This window comes from Trachemys scripta, chromosome 4 (assembly GCF_013100865.1).
Source record: "Trachemys scripta elegans isolate TJP31775 chromosome 4, CAS_Tse_1.0, whole genome shotgun sequence".
Taxonomy (NCBI): Eukaryota; Metazoa; Chordata; order Testudines; family Emydidae; genus Trachemys; species Trachemys scripta.
Genome location: NC_048301.1, coordinates 75289186 through 75311788, shown reverse-complemented (window position 1 = coordinate 75311788; position 22603 = coordinate 75289186). Strand labels below are relative to the sequence as shown.

General features: G+C 48.1%; 1 long non-coding RNA gene across 4 annotated transcripts in view; it reads left to right on the top strand.

The window, feature by feature from the left end:
• LOC117876982 overlaps positions 1–22603 on the top strand; it is a 100162-nt gene that overhangs the window by 74104 nt on the left and 3455 nt on the right. The gene's annotated exons all lie outside the window — the stretch shown is intronic.

Genomic DNA, 22603 nt, shown 5'->3' with positions numbered 1-22603 from the left:
GTTACTCCTGTGTAACCATATAGTGGATGACTTCGGTCTTCCATCTGCCATGATCTTTCCCTTTGGCTTGCTACCTTCCTGCTGATATCAGGTGGTGCAGTGCCAGCCAATAAGTACAGGCTATCCTTTGGTGTTGGCTTTAGAATTCCAGTTATTACATGACAACTGTCATTTAGAACCAGGTCTAGTTTCTTAGCATAGACCAGGGGTGGCCAACCTGTGGTTCTGGAGCCACATGTGGCTCTTCAGAAGTTAATATGCGGATCCTTGTATTGGCACCAACTCCGGGACTGGAGCTACAGGCGCCAACTTTCCAATGTGCCCGGGGGTGTTCACTGCTCAGCCCTTGGCTTGGCCACAGGCCCTGCCCCCACTCCACTCCTTCCCACCCCCTCCCCGAGCCTGCCGTGCCCTCGCTCCTCCCCTTCCCTCCCCCCCCCCGAGCCTCCTGCATGTCATGAAACAACTGATTGGGAGGTGGGGGGAGGGAGGGAGAGGGCTGATCGGGTGAGGGGGAGCTGATGGGGGGGCCTGCTGATGTATTACTGTGGCTCTTTGGCAATGTACACTGGTACATTTTGGCTCCTTCTCAGGCTCAGGTTGGCTACTCCTGGCATAGACAGATTGTTCACATAGTGGACATGTATACTCCTGCTGTAGAGTAGCACATGGTAATAGCAGTGGTTCGCAAAGTAGCTGGGTTAGCTATCCACTTTGGGGTGACCATCTTTCGGAGGATGTTACTGCAGGCACTAGCTTTCCCTTCCATCTTTTCTACATGTGCTTTGAAGGAAAGTTCTGTCCAATGTCACCGCCATGTAGATCGGCTTGGGTGATTAGCCAGTGGGATTCCATCCCAGGTGGTGGTTAGTTTCTGCTTGGCTTCTTGATGGCATAGGTAAAAAGCCGTCACCTCTGTCTTGGTCTGGTTGGCGCGAACCTGGTTCTTATTGTAATAAGCTGAGAGGTTGCTCAATGCACATGACAGTCTGTTCTCAACAGTGGCACTTCTCCTGTAATGTGATGCATAGATCATAGACATATATGAAACTCCTCATGTTGCTCTATTTGGGCTGGTCATTGGTATATATGTTGAGGGTTGATGCTAGCACACTGCACGGTAAGAAGCCATTTCATTGTCGTCTCCAGCGGCTCCATTTCTGGCACAGTTCTATGTAAAAACATCTGTTCTCCAGAAGAGATCACATGAGCTGCACTAGTTGGTAGTCATGCATCATATCTAGGGGCCTACCAAATTCAGGTAAATTCAGGATTTTAAAAATCATAAATTTCATGGTTTCAGATACTTAAATCTGAAATTTCACGGTGTCGTAACCATGGGGGTCCCAACCCAAAAAGTGGATGGGAGGGGTGGGAGCGCAAGGCTATTGTAGGGAGTCACAGTATTGCCACCCTCACTTCTGTGGTGGTGTTGGCGGTGGCGCTGCCTTCAGAGCTGGGTGACTGGAGAGCAGTGGCTGCTGGCCGGTCGCCCAGCTCTGAAGGCAGTACCACCGCCCGCAGCAGCACAGAAGTGAGGGTGGCATGATAGAGGGGGGTCCTCAATTTTGGGAGGGGCAGGGCTGGCCTTATGGGTGGGCAATGTGGGTGACCACCCAGGGTACTGTGGTTGAGGGGTGGGGAGGGTTTCCGTGGTGTCCCCCCCCACACACACACACAGCCAGCCCAAGGCCCCTTTGCCCCCAAGTGTCGGGGTGCTGGGCCCAGAGACGGGGAGGGGCAGGGCTGGGGGCGCCCTGGCCAAGGGCTCCTACCATACACTGTGCTCCAGCTGTTGTTCCTGGTCAGGCTGATGAGGGATGGGATTTCCTCTTCCCCTGAAGGGCTTCCACCGGGGCTGGGTCAGACCCACCTCCAGGAACTTCCCCCTTTTGGGTTGGTGCCCCCCCAATTAGAGAAATGCTGGTTTCCCTCATGAAATCTGTATAGTATAGGATAAAAGTACACAAAAGAACAGATTTCATGGAGGAGACTGGATTTCACAGTCCATGACGTGTTTTTCACGGCCATGAATTTATTAGGGCCCTAATCATATCGTAGACTTTGGCAAGCAGGTTTTGGTGGCTGACTGTATTGTATGCTGCTAATAACAGGCGCTGTGTTTGTAGACTTATCATGCCTCTCTCGAATCCATCTTCCATATGCTGGGTGATATTTAATATTTGGCCAGTGTGAGTCTAAATCTGGCTTGTTCTGGTATTAGATGCTGTTCAATATGAGAGGAGAGGTGGTTGAGAATAAGGCGTTCAGAAAGTTTATAAAGGTGACATAGGACTGATATTGCCTTGAAGTTCTTTGGGTCAGATGCATCCTTCCCCGGCTTCAATTGAGCCATTACACGGACTTGTTCCCATAATTTAGGTATAGTAAGGGTTGATGAGCAGTTGTTAAAAAGACATAATACCCATTACTTGGTTGCAGGACCAAAGTGCTTAATCTGCTTCCTGTGTATGTTGTTGAGTTTTGAAGGAACTCAAATTTGAAATTGCAGAACTACTAACTGGTATGTAATTGTCACAGGGTGCTCTACTCCTTGCTGGAATGCCTCATGGCACCAGGAAATTAACTCTGCCTGGCTGACACCCCTTCCTGCAGTTGCAGTCTGTTACGCTCAGTCTTGCTCTCTTGGGATTCAGCTGCTCCCGCTTCATGGCCCTTTTGCTCTCTCCTACTGGGTTTATACAGGCCCCTCCTATTCCTGTCCAGCTAAGAACCATCTCTAATTAGTCCTCATTGCTCCCTGGCTCCTCCTCCAGGTGCAGCATAAGCAGTTAATTGGCCCAGTAAGCCACCTTAACCGTTTCAGGCCTTGTGTGGGGTGGACACCCTATCGCTTAAATCAGCCTTTATAACAGATGATTGGAGGATAGTTAATTCGACACTAGTGCTTAAAAAAGGCTCCAGAGGTGATCCTGGCAATTACAGGCCAGTAAACTTAACTTTGGGCAAATTGGTTGAAACTTTAGTAAAGAACAGAATTATCCAGAGGTGGGCAAACTTCAGCCTGAGGACCACATCTGGCCCTGCAAATGTTTTAATGCAGCCCTCGAGCCCCCACCGAGGAGCGGGGTTTGGGGCTTACCCCGCTCTGGCGCTCCAGCCGGGGAGCAGGGTCGGGGGCTTGCCCCACTCCGCATGACTCCTGGAAGCAGCAGCATATGCTCCCTCTGGCTCCTACGGGTAGGGGCAACCATGCTGCCCCCGCCCCCACAGCTCCCATTGGCCGGGAAACGGCAGACAGGGAAGCACGCAGAGCTGCCTGGCCACGCCTCTGCGAAGGAGTTAGAGGGGGGACATGCCGCTGCTTCTGGGAGCTGCTTGAGGTAAGCGCCGCCCGGAGCCTGCACTCCTGATCCCCTCTTGCGCCCCAACCCCCTGTCCCAGCCCTGATCCCCCTCCCGCCCTCTGAACCCCTCAGTCCTAGCCCGGAGCACCCTCCCACACCCCAACCCCCAATTTTGTGAGCATTCATGGCCCGCCATACAATTTCCATACCCAGATGTGGCCCTCGGGCCAAAATGTTTGCCCATCCCTGGAATGATCAGACACATAGATTAACATGATATTTTGGAGAAGAGCCAATATGACTTTTGTAAATGGAAATCATGCCTCGCCAATCTATTACAATTTTTGAGGGGGTCAACAAGCATGTGGATAAGAGTGATCCAATTCATATAAAGAACAGGAGTACTTGTGGCACCTTAGAGACTAACATATTTATTAGAGCATAAGCTTTTGTGGGCTATTGCCCACTATGCATGCTATATTATGCATAATAAAGCTTATGCTGTAATAAATTTGTTAGTCTCTAAGGTGCCACAAGTACTCCTGTTCTTTTTGCGGATACAGCCTAACACGGCTGCTACTCTGAAACCAATTCATATAGTATACTTTGACTTTCAGGGAGCCTTTAACAAGGTACCACACCAGTGGCTCTTAAGCAAAGTAGGCAATCATAGGATAAAAAGGAAGATCCTCTCATGGATCAGTAACTGGTTAAAAATAGGACACAAAAGGAAGGAATAAATGGTCAGTTTTCACAGTGGAGAGAGGTAAATAGTAGGGTTCCCCAAGGATCTATACTGGGGCCAGTGCTGTCCAACATATTCATAAATGATCTGGAAAAGGGGGGATCTGAAAGTGAAGTGGCAAAATTTGCAGACAATACCAAATTACTTGATCTAGTTAAAACCAAAGTTGATTGTGAAGAGTTACAAAGGGGTCTCAAAGAACTGTGTGACTGGGCAACAAAATGGCAGATGAAATTCAGTGTTGATAAGTGCAAAGTAATGCACACTGGAAAACATAATCCCAACTATACATATAAAATGATGGGGTCTAAATTAGCAGTTACCACTCAAGAAAGAGATCTTGGCATCATCGTGGATCATACCCTGAAAACATCTACTCAGTGTGCAGCAGCAGTCAAAAAAGCAACAGAAAGTTAGGAACCATTAAGGAACATCACAATTCAAAGGGTTGGTGAATGGCCCTATCACACCTTGGAAATATACTACATTCAAGTTTCAGAGTAGCAGCCGTGTTAGTCTGTATCCGCAAAAAGAAGAACAGGAGTACTTGTGGCACCTTAGAGGCTAACAAATTTATTAGAGCATAAGCTTTCATGGGATTGGAGCAAATGCGGTTATATCTTAGAGCTTGGCTGTAGACAATGGATCGTGTGGTGTGTCTTGGATGGAAGCTGGAGGCATGTAGGTAAGTGTAGCGGTCAGTAAGTTTCCGGTATAGGGTGGTATTTATGTGACCATCGCTTATTAGCACAGTAGTGTCCAGGAAATGGACCGCTTGTGTGGATTGATCTAGGCTGAGGTTGATGGTGGGATGGAAATTATTGAAATCATGGTGAAATTCCTCAAGGGCTTCTTTTCCATGGGTCCAGATGATGAAGATGTCATCAATGTAGCGCAAGTAGAGTAGGGGCGTTAGGGGACGAGAGCTAAGGAAGCGTTGTTCTAAGTCAGCCATAAAAATGTTGGCATATTGTGGGACCATGCGGGTACCCATAGCAGTGCCGCTGACTTGAAGGTATATATTGTCCCCAAATGTGAAATAGTTGTGGGTGTTGTCTACAGCCAAGCTTTAAGATATAACCGCATTTGCTCCAATCCCTCGGATAGAGACAAGCACCTACAAGATCTCTATCAAGCATTCTTAAAACTACAATACCCACCTGCTGAAGTGAAAAAACAGATTGACAGAGCCAGACGAGTACCCAGAAGTCACCTCCTACAAGACAGGCCCAACAAAGAAAATAACAGAACACCACTAGCTGTCACCTTCAGCCCCCAACTAAAACCTCTCCAGCGCATCATCAGAGATCTACAACCTATCCTGAAAGATGATCCTTTACTCTCACAGATCTTGGGAGACAGACCTGTCCTCGCTTACAGACAACCCCCCAACCTAAAGCAAATACTCACCAGCAACCACACATCACTGAACAAAACCACTAACCCAGGAACCTATCCTTGTAACAAACCCCGATGCCAACTCTGTCCACATATCTATTCAAGTGACATCATCATAGGACCTAATCACATCAGCCATACCATCAGGGGCTCGTTCACCTGCACATCTACCAATGTGATATATGCTATCATGTGCCAGCAATGCCCCTCTGCCATGTACATTGGCCAAACTGGACAGTCTCTACGCAAAAGAATTAATGGACACAAATCTGACATCAGGAATCAAAATACTCAAAAACCAGTGGGAGAACACTTTAACCTGTCTGGTCATTCGGTGACAGACCTGCGGGTGGCTATATTACAACAGAAAAACTTCAAAAACAGACTCCAATGAGAGACTGCTGAGCTAGAATTGATATGCAAACTAGACACAATCAACTCCGGTTTGAATAAGGACTGGGAATGGCTGAGCCATTACAAACATTGATTCTATCTCCCCTTGTAAGTACTCTCACACTTCTTATCAAACTGTCTGTACTGGGCTATCTTGATTATCACTTCAAAAGTTTTTTTTCTCTTAATTAATTGGCCTCTCAGAGTTGGTAAGACAACTCCCACCTGTTTATGCTCTCTGTATGTGTGTATATATATCTCCTCAATATATGTTCCATTCTATATGCATCCGAAGAAGTGGGCTGTAGTCCACGAAAGCTTATGCTCTAATAAATTTGTTAGTCTCTAAGGTGCCACAAGTACTCCTGTTCTTCTTTTTACTACATTCAAGGGAGCTCTTCTCATGGACTCGAAGGCTAAATGTAAAAGATAAAACAGGGTCCCAAGAAAAATTGTCATCTCTTTGCTGTTTGAACTCTTACAGACCCAGAGAGACTAAACTAAGGCACAGACCCCAGATATTACCCCTTCATCCTCCCTGAAAGATATTTTGAATGGACAGATTACTACATCTCTGTTGTCTTTAGGAACCATAGACGATAACTCATTTTTATGTGTATGCTTGCTTGTTTTAACCTATAAATAACTCTCTAATTTCTTTTTTCTAATTAATAAACCTTTAGTTAGTTTATTACAGGATTGACTATAGGCATTCTTTGGTGTGAGATCTAAAATACAAACTGATCTGAGGTATGTGGCTTGTCCCTTAGGACTGGAAGTAACCTGAATATATTGTGTTCTGTGGCATAGGTGACCAGTTATCACTAAATTCAGCTTGCCTGGGTGGTGAGATAGGCTTCCAGGGAGGGAAGTTGTTTTCTTCTACAGGTCTTCAGTTCTGTATTACTAACTATCAAGCTTTGTTAGCAAAATATGATTTCAGCAATTACCAGAAGATAATCCCCCTCAAGAGGATAGTGCCCAATTCTTGGCCCTCTTGAGGAAGGCAGTGGATGCAGCTGACACTGCATCTAGAACAGTGGTTCTCAACCAGCAGGCTGCGGGCCGCATACAGCCCAATTAGCACACAGCTGCGGCCCAGCTCAGCTGCGTGGCAGGGTCCGGGTTCCTGGCTACCTGGCACTGTGGGATCTGGGCTGCCCCACTGCCCAGCACAGTGGGATCAGGGTCAGAGCTGCTGGGCCTGCTCCGCATGGCAGAGGTCCAGGGTCGAGGCTGCCAGCCGGTCCCGTGGGGTCGGGGGTCCAGGGCTGTAGCCTGGCCCCGTGGGGTTGGGGGTCCGGTGCTGCTGCCTGGCCCCACAGGATCTGGAGCAGCTGTGCAGTTGGGGTCCGGGGCTCCCAGCCGGCCCTCCAGGGTCGGGGGGTCCAGAGTCCGGGGCAGCCGCCTAGCTCCAGGACAGCCGCCCAACTCCACATGGTGGAGGTCCAGGGTTGCTGCCGGGTCCTGCAAGCTCTGGGTCAGCTGCATGGCGGGGGTCCGGGGCGAGCAGCCGGCCCTTCATGGTGATGGTCAGGGGCTGCCGCCGGCCCCGTAAGCTCTGGGTCAGCTGCGTGGCAGGGGTCCAGGGTGGGCAGCCAGCTGACCCACACGATGAGGTTCCAGGGCAGCCACATGGTAGGTGTCTAAGGCTCCCGGCTGACCTTGTGCAGTTAGGGGTCCAGTGTCCGGGGCAGGTGCCTGACCCTGCACGGTGGGAGTCTAGAGTTACAATCCGACCCTGCTGTAGCGGGGACAGCCTCGAGGGTCAGGGGTCTGGGGCACCCGCCTGGCCCCGCAAGTTCCGGGGCAGCTGCATGGTGGGGGTCCAGGGCAGCGGGGATCCAGAGTTCGGGGCTGCTGCCTTTCCCTGCAGGATCTGGGGCAGCGGGGGACCGGGGCTTCCGGCCAGCCCAACGGGGTGGGGAGTCCAGGGTACGGGGCAGCTGCCTGGGCCCTGCAAGCTCTGGGTCAGCTACATGGTGGGGGTGCAGGGCTCCCGGCTGACCTTGTGGGGTCATGGGTCTGGAACACCCACTCGGCCCTGCCCGGCCCCACAATTTCCAGGGCTGCCGCCCGGCCCCACAAAGTTTGGGACAGCCGTGCGGCGGAGGTCCAGTGCTCCTGGCCAGCTTCGAGGGTCAGGAGTCCGGGGCACCCGTCTGGCCCCGCAAACTCCAGGGCAGCCGCACGGCGGGGGTCCAGGACAGCGGGGATCCAGAGTCCGGGGCTGCTGCCTTTCCCCGCAGGATATGGCACTCCCGGCCAGCCCAATGGTGCGGGGGAGGTCCAGGGTCCAGGGCAGCTGCCTGGCCCTGCACTGTGGCGATCCGGGGCTGCCTCTGGTCCCATGGTGGGGGTGCAGGGCAGCCACGTGGTGGAGGTTCAGGGCTCCCGGCTGACCTTATGGGATCAGGAGTCCGGGGCTCCCACCTGACCCCACGCGGTGGAGGTCCGGGGCTGCTGCCTGGCCCCGCAAGCTCCTGCTGCCTGGCCCCGCAAGCTCTGGGGCAGCTACATGACAGGGATCCAGGGTGGGCAGCTGGCCGGCCCTGCATGGCGGGGATCTGGTATTCCCGGCCAGCATCGAGGGTCAGGGGTCTAGGGCACCCGCCCAACCCCGCACGCTCCAGGGCGACCGCACGGCGAGGGTCCAGGGCAGTGGGGATTCAGGGTCTGGGGCTGCCGCCTTTCCCTGCAGGATCTGGGGCAGCCGTGCGGCGGGGGTCCGGGGCTCCCGGATGGCCCCACAGGGTTGGGGGTTCAGGGTCCGGGGCAGCTGCCCGGCCCCAAGAGCTCCAGGGCAGCTGCCCGACCCTGCATGGTGGGGATTTGGGGCTGCTGCTGGATCCCGCAAGCTCTGGGTCAGCCGCATGGCAGGGGTCCAGGGCAAGCAGCCGGCTGACCCGCGTGGCTGGGTTCAGGGCAGCCGCAACCTCCGGGGTACCCACCTGGCCGCACAAGCTCTGGGGAAGCCGCACTGTGGGGCTCCAGGGCAGCGTGGATCCAGGGTCCGGGGCATCCACCCAGCCCTGCAAGCTCCGGGGGAGCCGCCCGGCCCCGCAAACTCTGGGGCAGCCACTTGTTGGGAGTTCAGGGTCCATGGCGGGCAGCTGGCTGGCCCTACATGGCGGGGGTCCGGGCCAGCTGCATGGTGGGGGTCTGGGGCTCCCGGCCAGCCTCACGGGGTCAGGGGTCCAGAGCAGCCACCCAGCCCAGCAAACTCCGGGGCAGCCGCATGGCAGGAGTCCAGGATCCAGGGCCTCTGCCCGGCTCCGCAAGCTCCGGGGCACCCACCTGGCCCCGTGTGGCAGGGGTCCACCTTAATACATAGCGAAGGGGTTCTACTCACCATATTTCTTAGTCCCCAAGAAAAATGGAGAATAGAAACCCATTCTTGACCAATTAAATGTTTTTATTCACAAATAAAATTCTGAATGGTTATGTTGACATCAATAATTCCCTCCCTACACGAGGAAATGCAGTTCACATCTCTCGACGTGATAGACTCTTATTTTCATGTGGACAGTCATCCATCCCACAGGAAGTTTGTTAGGTTTCTGGTAGGACAAGAACACTACTAATTTAGAGTACTCCCATTCGGGCTAGCAACAACACCCAGGGTTTTTACGAAGGTCTTCTCAATGGTGGCCACCCAAATGAGATGTCATAGGTACACAGTCTTTCCATATCTGGATGACAGGCTCCGTATTGGTCTCTCCAATAAGGGAGGTCCAGTCGGTGACTTAGTTCTTGCTTCATCTTCTGGCAGTCTTGGAATCTATGTGAACAAAGAAAAGTCCACTTTGACTCCCACTATAGAGTTTATAGGAGCAACCCTAGACTTGATCTCAGCAAGGGCCTACCTCCCTAGAGAAAGATTGCAGACCATGAACAATTTTATAAGAAAGTCACTTTCAGATCACAACCACTGTCGGTCTGCCTTTCCCTATTAGGCCACATGGCATCATGTACTTCTATAACACTGTTCACCAGTCTTCAAGTACACTGCCTATGGATCTGGCTCTGATCCATCTACTTACCAGACAGAGACCACATAAACATCAAAGTAACCATTCCCATTAGAGTTATCACTTAACTTGCCTGGTGGATTACCTTGAACACATCACACTTGCACTCGGTGTGACCATTATCACAGATGCATCCCTTATTGGATGGAGAGCTCATCTGGACAACCACAATGCACAAGGCCACTTGGCATCCTCGGGAGACCAGGATGGATATCAGCTAGAGCTGAGAGTAGTTGGATCATATGAACGGGAACTATAAACTCCCTGAACATTAAATCTCACCAAATGAGGGTCAATCCATCCTCATCATCATGTCCACTCATTATACTCCACACCCGAACATAGCCACTTTATGAACTTCATACCGTCATATCTCAATGCCTGTACTTTGACCCATCAACCCTTTACCCCCAATCGGGGATATTGCAGATTATATATTCCTTATGCCACCTGATCTTAAACCAAACTTTGCACCCTCGATAATCTGTACATTATTCCCTGATAACCAGAAACTTCTATGCTCAAACTCTGTTCACTTTTTTTTTTTTTAACATCATCTTAACATTTTTATGTCTGGCTTGCAACACATTCCTCCCACTTATTCGGTCTCGCCATGTCCAAATGTCAGACAACATGACAGCGGTCTTTTACATAAACAAACAAGATGGAGCAAAATTCCTTTCTCTCTGCTTAGAAGTAGTCAGTTGTCTGAACTCGTGCTTCAGTAACCACATATCTGTCTTGGCTACATACCTACCTAGTGTACAGAATTGTTTAGTGGGCAATTTCAGCAGGTACTTCTCCACAGACAATGAGTGGGAGATACACAGTTCCTTCCCGAACAAAATCTTTACACAGTGGGAAACACCTTCCTGGGATCTGTATGTATCCCCAAACGAACAAGAAGTTCACCCTTTACTGCTGCAAGGCAGTTCTGGGCCATGGTTCCAGGGATGAAGCCATTCTGTTATCCTGGACAGACTATTTCAGATCTGTGTTTTCTCCCATCCTTCTGCTACCACAAATTCTATGGAAGAATCATTGAGACAAAGCTTGGGTCATTCTCACAACACCCAACTGGCCCAGACAGTTCTGGTTTCTGGACCTTCTGTGAATGTCAACCTGTTGTCCCATCAGTATCCAACCCTCCCTGTATATACTAACCCAGTAGAATGGCAAGATCAGACATTCCAACCCAGGCCCACTTCACCTCATGGCCTGGTATTTGAATGGGCATCAGACCTAGAATGTTTGTGCTCGTAGACTGTTTAATCTATTCTCAAAGTAGGAAAGTCCCAACCTGCAAATGTTATCTGGCTAAATGGAGGTGTTTCTCTACCTGGGGATAATGTAATTAGTCATCTCCAGAAATTGCAGGTATCCCTGCTGTATTAGGCTATCTCCTGTCCTTGAAAACTTCAGGGTTTTCCATTAGTCCTCTGCAGGTCTATCTAGTAGCAATCAGTGCCTTCCATCTGCCAGTAGAGGGAAACTCCATTTTACTCACCCAGCAACAATTAGATTCCTGAAGGGCCTAGTTAAGACCCTGCCACTGCTGGTGAAACCTGCACCACAATGGGACCTCAACTTCATACAGTAAGTACTTACCAAACCACCATTTGAACCGTTGGCCACATATTCTATGTTTCAGCTTCCATGAAGGCACCTTTTTAGTTGCCATCACATCAGCTAGAAGGATGAGTGAATTGGGAGCACTCCTGGCAAACCTGCAATACACTGTTTTTCATAAAGAGAAGGTTTTATTTTGCCTGCACCCGCAATTTATCCCTAAAGTCACTTCAGAGTTTCACATCAATCAACCTATCCACTTACCAGTATTCTTCCAATGAGGAGAGGAAACTTCACTCTCTGGATGTCAGCTGAACTCTGGGATTCTACCTGCAAAGGACAAAACTGATTAGAAAATCACCAAGGCTATTTGTCACTATAGCGGAACAGTCATGAAGGGCTTTGTCTGCTCAGACACTCTCTAAGTGGATCTCTGGCTGCATCATCCTGTGTTACTAATTAGTGCATATTCCTCCCCTGGATGGGGTGAGAGACCATTCCATTCGGACACAAGCAACCTCAACAGCATCGCTTTGAGAGGTACCTATAGTGGATATCTGTAGATCGGCTACCTGGAGCATAACCCATACATTCATGAAGCATTACACATTAGTTCAAGTGTCCTCTGCAGATGCAGCTTTTGGAACTGCTGTGTTACAAGCATCTATACCAACTGCATCCTCTCAGCCCACTTCTCTTTAAATACTGCTTATCCATCATCCACGTGTGGAATACACATAGGGACCAGCATTCAAAGAAGAAATGGAGGTTACTTACTTGTAACTGGAGGTTCTTCAAGATATGTGGTCCCTATCTGTATTCCACTACCTGTCCTCCTTCCCCTCTGCTTGGGATCTTATTTGCTTTATGATAAGAAGAGGAATTGGAGAGGTGTCACTCTGCACTGCCCCTTATACTCTCAGTTTAGAGCACAAGGGGAGTAACTGTGCAGGCGCAGACTAACAAACACTACTTGCCAGAAATCTTTGATCTCAGGTGTACGGTGCACATGCATAGCAACCTGATCATTGGCAGATGGAAAATTATTTTTTCTTCAGATGAAGGGTTTGGGAATCAGGCAGGCGTAGGTTTGATCAGTAGCTTAGAATTAAGTGGTGTGTGCTCTGTGAAAACTAGCTCCCTGCAATTCCCAAAGGGAAAATGCTTCTGAGGGCGGCAGCATCCCATCTAGCAATTAAAGATCTGTGATTGTACCCTGTCCTGGACCTTTTTTTGGTGTCATTAGTAAACAAAAACTGTAGGAGAAAAATTTTCAGGGTGAAAGATGATGTCACTAGACTATCCAGTCTACTGAACCTGCTTAAAGAAGAGTATAGAGCGGGGTAGGCAACCTATGGCACGCGTGCCAAAGGTGGCATGCAAGCTGATTTTCAGTGGCACTCACACTGCCCGGATCCTGGCCACTGGTATAGGGGGCTCTGCATTTTAATTTAATTTTAAATGAAGCTTCTTAAACATTTTAAAAACCTTGTTTACTTTATATACAACAATAGTTTAGTTATATATTATAGACTTATAGAAAGAGACTTTCTAAAAACATTAAAATGTATTACTGGCACGTGAAATCTTAAATTAGAGTGAATAAATGAAGACTCGGCACACCACTTTTGAAAGGTTGCCGACTCCTGGTATAGAGGTATAGTATAGAATCAAATTCTAACAGCAAAATGGAAGATGTAGATATGACTTCTAGCAAGGAGAATAATGAAGGATTATTTTATTTAACTAAGGCTGGGGCTTTCAAAAGAGCCTAAATGATTTAGATGCCTCAAATCCTATTCAGTTTCAGTGGGAGCAGGGTGCTTAACTATCTTACCCCTCTGAAAATCTCCCTTTTAATGACTGTGACTGTCCTCGAGTAGGTTCTGGGGAGGTGAGAAGCATTTAGGGAATTCTCTGAAAAAAGAAAGAAGTATTCTTGGATTTTAACAACAGGGGCCTGTGAGTTATAAGTCTTGACTGCTGTTCCTGACAGTGTCATACACCATGTCTCTGTGCTTCAGTTTTCTCGTCTGCGAATTGAGAATGATATATACCTACTTCACATGCATTCCATGAGGCTTAATTAATTAATGTTTGTAAAGTGCTTGGAGATCCTAAGAAGAAAAGTATTGTAGACATGCAATATTACTAAGTTGTAGAAGTGCTACCAAAAATATTTAACAAATGGTGGCCCTCAGGTAAGGGTCTGGAGGAAGGGTGATGTTTTTCAAATCTTTAAAAATAAGGGGAAATGAATAAGCCAAGATAACCTGACTTCTGTGCCTCTTAATTCTCTGGAAAAACATAAGAGAGGAACACAGAGCTATGGAGAAGAGGAAGCATTACATGATTGCTGCCTTGCATCTGTGAAACCCAACTCATGCTATACTAATTTTCTCATCAACAACAGATGCATTGGAAAAAGGGAAGGCCGTAGACACAATTTCAGGTTCAACATAGCACCACACAAAGATGCATCGAAAGATGATTCTAGATAATATGATACAGTGAATAAACAATGGGTTATAGATGGGGAAACAAAGAGTTCTCATCAAAAAGCAGATGGGGCTGAGGGGAATGCATCATGTGAGATAACACAGTATGTTGGTATTGGTGAAATGAATGATGTCTTTTATTCATTCCATAATGGACAAGTGTCCATATTACTAACTTACTATTTCAAAAGGCACTGACTGGCAGTGTCAACAGAGTCTCCAAGGAATAAGCAAGTGGGACCATGTTGTCTTGCCTCTCGATGTGGGCTTTCCTACTTAGAATCAACAGGTTGCATTAGACTAGAAGAAGGTTAACCTTCTGCTTCCACTGCTCACACTGTGTATTTATTAGAGAATGTCACACTCTGGAGCTCTTAAATCAGCACCTATGATCATTAAAATTCACTTTTTAAAATGTACTCATGTGACTTTGAACATTGCTGCTTCTACAAAAGCTGCTTTCCTGCACACCACTCCCTCAAGCCCCATTTCCTGTTCTACATGTTGAGGATGTGAAGCACTCCCCATTATAATTGCTTATGGAAAAGTGCTACAGAATTCAAAAGGGATTGATAACCTTTATGTACAATTTATTAACCAACCTTCAGAAATCTATGGGATGATTTAAAAAAAAGTCTATAGAAAGGATAACATCCTGTAAATGATCTTAGTCCCTCCCTGCTTCTCAACAGAGTACATAGACCCTAATTTAGTGTCAAAACTCACCCCTATTTTCTGGCAATTTGTTAAACTTTTAAAATTTTGAAAATTTTCAACGATTCTTGCACAAAACCCAGCCTAAGCTTCTTCCCCAAGATTGACTGTTCCTATGGTTTTCCTCTAGGAACTCTTTTATCCTATTTCTTTGGGCCAGAGAGAAACATTCCCACCCTTTTTTTGGTGGCTAGCATGACACACAATAATTATCTCCCACCTTAATGCAGGGGTTTTGCACTTGGGCCTAAGGTAACTCAACAGAAGGGTCCTAGAGCCTAAAATTCTCTCTTAATTTCTATAGGTTTGTAGTGTAATTTCTATAACTTCCTATTGGTGTAATTCCTGTTAAAGGAACTTTCTCATAAGGATCTACAGAAATCAGTGTGCCAGTTTGGCTCTGCATTCAGCAGGATGAACATGCCAACAATTTCTTGCTTTAGGTGAAACTTCTGTTTCTGCAGTTATACTGTGGTGTTTATTGTTCAGCAATTCAGGACTTAAATTTTTGAGGCAGAAAGGGAGGTTGCGGAAACCTTAGGTTTACAAAAAATAATAATAATAATAATAATTAATATAGGTGCCATGCAGACTGGTAACCTGAAAAACTTGATATGAGGCAACTTGAAGCTAGGACAGCTCAGTTGTATTTCCCCCACCCCCACCAGTCAGCAAACATAGTCAGAATATGTGTTGTAACAGGTTTCGCTAGAGATGGGAACCAGAGCATACCTTTGCTTTGTTTTTTAATTGTAATAGTTCACATGTGTGCTGCATTAACACTGTAGAAACCTCTGAAGGGAACTACTATAGAAGAGAGGGAAATAGCTGCAGTTAGACAGGTTGTTAGTGTGAAAAACAAATTTGTAAAGGGATCAAATTTGCTTGGGTCGCAAGTATGTCACTTAGATGATGTCTGCAATAGGAGCACTTTTCCGGTATAGATATACCAGTATACTGTACCAGCAAAACACTCCAGGGGATTTAACCCAACTGCAATTGCTGCTCCAGCGAGCTGGGGACCAGTGTTCCAGTGACGGGCTGTCAGTCAGCTGTTCTGGCAGCTGCTGCTCTGATAGCACTGGGGTTGGCTACCAGTCGGCTGTTCCAGCCACAACCACCCGCTCCCACCGTTGCTCCAGTGGTTAACAGCTGCTCCAGCTCTGTCCCAGAAGACGTCATGGAGGTCCTGGAAAGTCATGGAATCTGTGACCTCAGTGACAGAATCATATCCTTACTCATTGCTTATAAAGTGAGTGACTCTTAGCTTGAGAGCCTCACTGGATATCAAGTGTTAGGCTGGCTCACAGTAAGAAGGGTGTTTCTCAGCTAACCATGGCCCAAGCCATGAGAAAGGAAGGAAGATGTCATGGCTAAGGCACTGGAATGGGTTCTCACTGGGATAAATAAATTAATATTTGTGAGGCACTCAGCTGCTGCAGTGATCAGGGACACAGAAAAGCCTATTAATAAAAATTACTGGTGCCTCTTGTAGTAGAGAGAAAGAGTCTTGCGCCCTGGGTCTGGTGCAAGATCTGAGTCCTGAACTATAGGCTGTGAACCAAAGTCAGGCCATGTATTAAAGCAAATAAGCATCCAGTATGTGAACTTGGCAAAGTTGTTGCTAGTGAACTAGGCACTAGATAGTTACGTAAATATCTAGTAATATGATTTGTCTGAGATATCAAGAAGAAGTGGAGGTAACAAACAAATATCATGAAACAGGGAAGATAAACAATTTATGAACTATCTCAGTTGTTTGTCTCAGTCTATAAATGTTGGGGTACCACACCTTAACTCTTTGTGTGGTGTAGGGGACAGCAGAGACTGCCCCTGCTGACAGAGCCACTCCTTGCCACTGGGCACTCATGTATTAGTGTACCTGTAACCACGGAGCCGGGGCACTAGGACTGTGCCAGGAAGGCAATAAACCTGTCTGAGTGGCTTTTGCCACTGAATTATGCCTGTGGTCTTTCTTTATGAGTAATGTCAAGCTCTGTTGAATTAGCAAACTGCATTATCTGTTGATAACATTGGAGCTCCAATGTGCTTGAGCGTGTTTCTGAAAATGATCAATTTGACTCCCTGATTCTGACATCTTGTGGGAAAATTTCAAGACTAAGGCACTGTCTACTGCCAAGTATGTCTTTGGAACAACAAAGGAAAAAGAACCTGGCTGGTTCACAGCATCTGGACATCTGTTGCTCCCATTCATAGAAAAGAAGAAGCAAGCTCACTTCACTTTACTTCAACAACCAAGTCCAGAACGTTAAGTTCAAAGAGGCTAAGGCTGTAGTCCAGAAAGCCACTAGAGAATGTGCCCAGAAAGTATTAGCAAGACCTGTGCAAAAAGATTCAGACCTGCTTTGAAACAGGGGACCTTCATCGTACCTATGATGGGATCAAAGAGGCACTTGGGCCAATTTGTAAAAACACCTGCAAACTTGAAAGTGAAAGATGGTACCATCCTACTGACAGGCAAGAACAACTTGACCGATGGACTGAGCATTACAAAAAACACTACTCAAAGGATGCCATTATCTGTGATACTGCCTTAGCTGCCATTCCCCAGCTTCCAGTGATGTCGGAGCTGGACCAAACACCAACTCTTGAAGATGTAGAGAAAGCTATCAAAGAGATTGTGCCTGGGAAAGCAGCAGGCAATGATCAGATACTTCCAGAGCTCCTAAAGGCAGGGGGGAGAAAGCTTGCGAGCGGTATCCACACACTTCTCTGCACCCACTGAGAAGAAAGCCACATACCCCAGGATCTGAATGATGCAAACCTAATTACTTTATACAAAAATAAAGAGGACAGAGCAGACTGCAACAATTACCAAGGGATATCTCTATTCAGCGTGGTCAGCAAAGTGCTTGCAAGAGTCCTGCTGAAAAAACTCCAAGTCCTTGCTGAGAGAGTTTATCCTGAGAGCCAGTTCAGAGCTGGATGCTTCATGACTGACATGTCCTTCACAATGTGATTGTTTCAAGAAAAAAAATGTAAACAATAGGTACCTCTCTATGTAGCATTTGTTGACCTACAAAAGGCCTTTGACACAGTTAACAGGAATGGCTATACAAGACCCTGTCGAAAACTGACTGTCCACAAAAAATATTCTCTTCTATTTAAGAAGTTCCATGAGGGAATGAAGGCGACCATCCAGTATGAAAATGAAACATCATCTGAGTTTAGCATTGATGCGGGCATAAAGCAAGGCTGTGTCTTAGTGCCTTCTGGCTTTTGCATCTTTTTCTCTATTCTTCTTAAGTATGCTTTTGGAAATGATCAGGGATGGATGGCAGCTTGTTCACTATCAGATGATTTCAGAGCAAAAGGCATGTCACCCAGCTCACTATTCAAGATCTGCTCTTTACAGATGACGCTGCATTCATCTCTTAAGTCACCTGATGAATTGCAGATCGTGCTGAATAAGTTCTCTGATGCATGTATTAAGTTTGGCATGGTAATCAGTATAAAAAAACAGTTGTGATGTCACAGGGCACCAACATCCCACTTAAAATCTACGTCAGTAATGAAACTCTGGAAAACGTGGATCACTTCTGCTATCTTGGCTCAACTTTAACCAGCTGACTTAGCCTTGATAGAGAATTTAATGCGAGACTTGGCAAAGCCCCTGTCATCTTTGGCAAACTTACCTCATGTGTCTGGAACAACAATCGCTAGAATCATAGAATATCAGGGTTGGAAGGGACCTCAGGAGGTCATCTAGTCCAACCCCCTGCTCAAAGTCTGACCTTAAAAACCTCTAAGGAAGGAGACTCCACCACCTCCCTAGGTAACCCATTCCAGTGCTTCACCACCCTCCTAGTGAAAAAGTTTTCCCTAATATCCAACCTAAACCTCCCCAACTGCAACTTGAGACCATTACTCCTTGTTCTGTCATCAAGTATCACTGAGAACAGTCTAGATCCATCCTCTTCGGAACCCCCTTTCAGGTAGTTGAAAGCAGCTATCAAATCCCCCCTCATTCTTCTCTTCTGCAGACTAAACAATTCCAGTTCCCTCAGCCTCTCCTCATAAGTCATGTGCTCCAGCCCCTTAATCATTTTTGTTGCCCTCCGCTGGACTCTTTCCAATTTTTCCACATCCTTGTAGTGTGGGGCCCAAAACTGGACACAGTACTCCAGATGAGGCCTCACCAATGTCGAATAGAGGGGAATGATCACGTCCCTTGATCTGCTGGCAATGCCCCTACTTATACAGCCCAAAATGCCATTAGCCTTCTTGGCAACAAGGGCACACTGTTGACTCATATCCAGCTTCTCGTCCACTGTAACCCCTAGGTCCTTTTCTGCAGAACTGCTTCCTATCCATTCGGTCCCTGGTCTGTAACAGTGCATGGGATTCTTCCATCCTAAGTACAGGACTCTGCACTTGTCCTTGTTGAACCTCATCAGGTTTCTTTTGGCCCAATCCTCTAATTTGTCTAGGTCCCTCTGTATCCTATCCCTACCCTCCAGTGTCCATTTATCAGGCTAGTGTCCTCAGAACCCTCCTTTTCAGCTGTGAAAGCTGGATCACGTATTCCAAGCAGGAGCGGAGATTGAAACAATTTCCACCTTCGCTGTCTCAAAAAAATTCTTGGAATCACTTGGGACCAGTGGATCACTAACAACGAGATCCTTGAGAGAACCGGCCTATAGTCTAGGCAGACTATGCTGGACGCTCGCAGGCTTCGCTGGCTGGGAAACGGGGAGCATATGCCTCAAGATTGTCTGCCAGAGGCTGTGCTCTATGGGCCAACTCAAGAACTACCTACAACACAGAGGAAGGCCAAAGCTCCGATACAGTGACAAGGTCAAGCAAGGTCTCAAGAAATTCAACATTCCCACTGACAACTGGGAGAATCCTGCCCACAACCACTCAGTCTGGAGAAGCTGGGTCAAGGCTGGTGCAGTCATCGCACAGAGCCATCAGAGAGCCCAGGCTGAGGCCCACAGGTGAGCAAGGAAGCAGAGCGTGCTCCAACCTCCATCTGGCGAGTGGACCTGTAGCTGCTGTGGGAAGGTCTGCCACTTGTACCTTGGGCTCTTCTCCCACACTATTGTCAAGCACTATTGACTGACTTACTTTGTTGTGTTTCCTTGAATCTGTCAAGATGTTGGATGGCCATATGTTGGAGCTCCAAGGACAGAAGTACTGGGCAGCTTGAATAGCGTTACTGAGGCAACAACACTCCAGTTTTCAGCACTGAATAATGCCACTGTACTCTCTCTTAATTTTTTATATTTTCTCTCTATATTTTTATCTCTTCTCTTTTCTTCTCTTTGCTAATTCTCTGTCCTTTCAGTCTGTTCTTCCTTTATTAAGTTTATTAAGGTTTAACTATTATTCAATTGCTATACAAGCATTCCTTTACTAGTCCAAGTCCAGTTGATGTTGGTTACATTCAAAATGCAAATATAAGCATATACACCTCTAATCTATACCCTAGCAACAATACAATTATAATAGGGTTACCATATTTTAAGTGTCCAAAAAGAGGACATTCCATGGGGCCCTGGCCCCGCCCCAACTCCGCCCCTAGCCCCACCCCTTCCTCGCCCCCTGAACTGCCCCCCCAACTCCGCCCCCTCCCCTGAACACTTCACCCCCTGCCCCTCCCCCTCTCCTGCTTCCCGCGAACATTTGATTCGCGGGAAGCCTGAAGCAGGCAGGCAGCAAGCAGGTAAGCTGGGACTGGGGCGGGGGGGCACGAGGAGGCGCGGGCCAGTCCGGCCCCCCTGGCCGAGCGGCTCCCTCAGGCGGCCGGTCAGCCCAGGCCAAGCGGCTCTGGCCCCAGCGTCTCCCGCCCGGCTCGGCTCGGGCCTGGGGGCGCTGGCCGCCGGCCGAGCACTGCCAGCCCCCGGCCAAGCACTGCTGGCCCCGCGCCGCCAGCCCCCAGCCCCGCACCTCCCGGTCCCACACTGCTGGCCCTGGCCCCCGGCCGAGCACCCCCAGCCTGGCCCCAGCCCCCGGCTGAGCACCGCCGGCCCCAGTTCTGCACCGCTGGCCCTGGCCCCTGGCCGAGCACCACCGGCCCCTCCCTCCCTATTTTCCCAGACATGTCCGGCTTTTTAGGATTTCCTCCCGGTCGGGGATTTGAGGCCCAAAAAGCTAGACATGTCCGGGAAAATCCGGATGTATGGTAACCCTAAATTATAATCATTGACCAAAATACAACGGGCCAGGCATAGGTGATATCTTCTCATCATGGCGTGATCCCAGAGGGGGAAGGAAAAGTTCTGACAAAGAACCTCTATAAAACCTTGCTTTTATATGCAGTATAAGAAACAGGTGATGTAATTGCAGATTATTGGACCTTAGCAAAAGCTAGATGAGGAAGTTTAGGGCTGAACCTTGCTCTCTTCAAGGTTTTTGATTTATCTTACTTACCGTATATTTTCCCAAATACTGGACTAAGTTCTAACCAATTATTTACTGCATCTGGCGCCAAATTAGCCATGTTTTCTTTATTTCCCAAACCTTAAATAAGATGACACTGGTATTCCAAAGGGACACTACAAGTTTATCACAAACAATCCTTCTCTCTCTTAAGAGTACATTATTTTTGGTCACATCCTTTGGGCCTATTACTCATGCTAATATTCAAATTCAATTTAAAACCATAGCTCACTCAGGCCTAATGTAGACCTATAGTCCTATATTAGACTTACTAGTTGCAGCACAGCACTGCCCTGAGTCGGACTAAGTCTAAAGCCAAGTGTCTCTGACTCAACATGTGAGGTTTACTGAAGATCTTGTGCAGACAAGGATGTTCCCTGAGGGATAGGTGGGATATTCTGGTGTGGGTGTTGCTTGATGTGCAAATGTATTCAACAGTCAATTGCATCAGCCTAGCTGGTCTGAGGCTCCTTTAGAGTGTACAGCAATTTACAAGAAATGGGACAAAAACTGGTTTTGTAAAGCTGACAGGGCACTAGGAACATATAGTCACCTTAAACAAGATACAGCCAAACAAAAATCACATGGTCTCTTATGGTTGTAAATCTTGCCCTTCCCTATGAGTATCACTCCCTGCATTACATCTAAGTAAGATTGCTCAGGGAAGCATCTTTATCTCCTTATATATCTGCATAGAGCTGTATAAACAATAAAAAAATGGTGAATAGCCAACATTTTAAAAAGTGCAATCCACAGACTTATGGGAGACTCACTGTATCTGTGCTCCCCTGTCAAGATTGATTGATTCCCACTCATGGAACAACAGTGGAAACCTAATAATGACATAGCTGAGGGGTTTTGGAATCTGTATGACAAAAAAAAGATGGTGGTAACAGCAGTTCCTACATGCAGTTAGGGTTGCCAGGTGGCCAGCAAGTCCGGCTCCTAGGTGGGGAAGCCAGGGGGCTCAGTGCACTGCCCCTGCCCTGAGCACCAGCTCCGCACTCCCATTGGCCAGGAACCATGACTAATGGGAGCTGGGGGTGGGTGGGTACCTGTGAGCGAGAGCAGTGTGTGGAGCCTCCTAGCCCCGCCCCGCCCCCCAGCCTAGGAGCTGGACCTGCTGGCTGCTTCCGGGGTCCAGCACAGCACGGAGCCAGGACGGGCAGGGAGTCTGCCTTAGCCCCGCTGTGCTGCTGCCTGGGAGCTGCCCAAGGTAAGCCCGTGCCCCAACTCCTTGCCCCATCCCTGAGCCCCCCCCAACCCAGAGCCCCCTCCTGCACCCCAAACCCCTCATCCCCAGACCCTGCACCCCCAGACAGAGCCCTCACCTCCCCTGCACCCCAACTCCCTGCTCCAGCCCCTCCCACACTCTGAACCCCTCATTCACAGCCCCACCCAGAGCCTGTACCCCCTCCCATACCCAACCCCCTACCTCAGCCCGCAGCCCCTTCCCATATTCCAAATCCCTCGGCCTCACCCCTCAGCCTGGAGCCCTCTCCTGCACCCAAAACCCCTCATCCTCAGCCCCACCCCAGAGCCT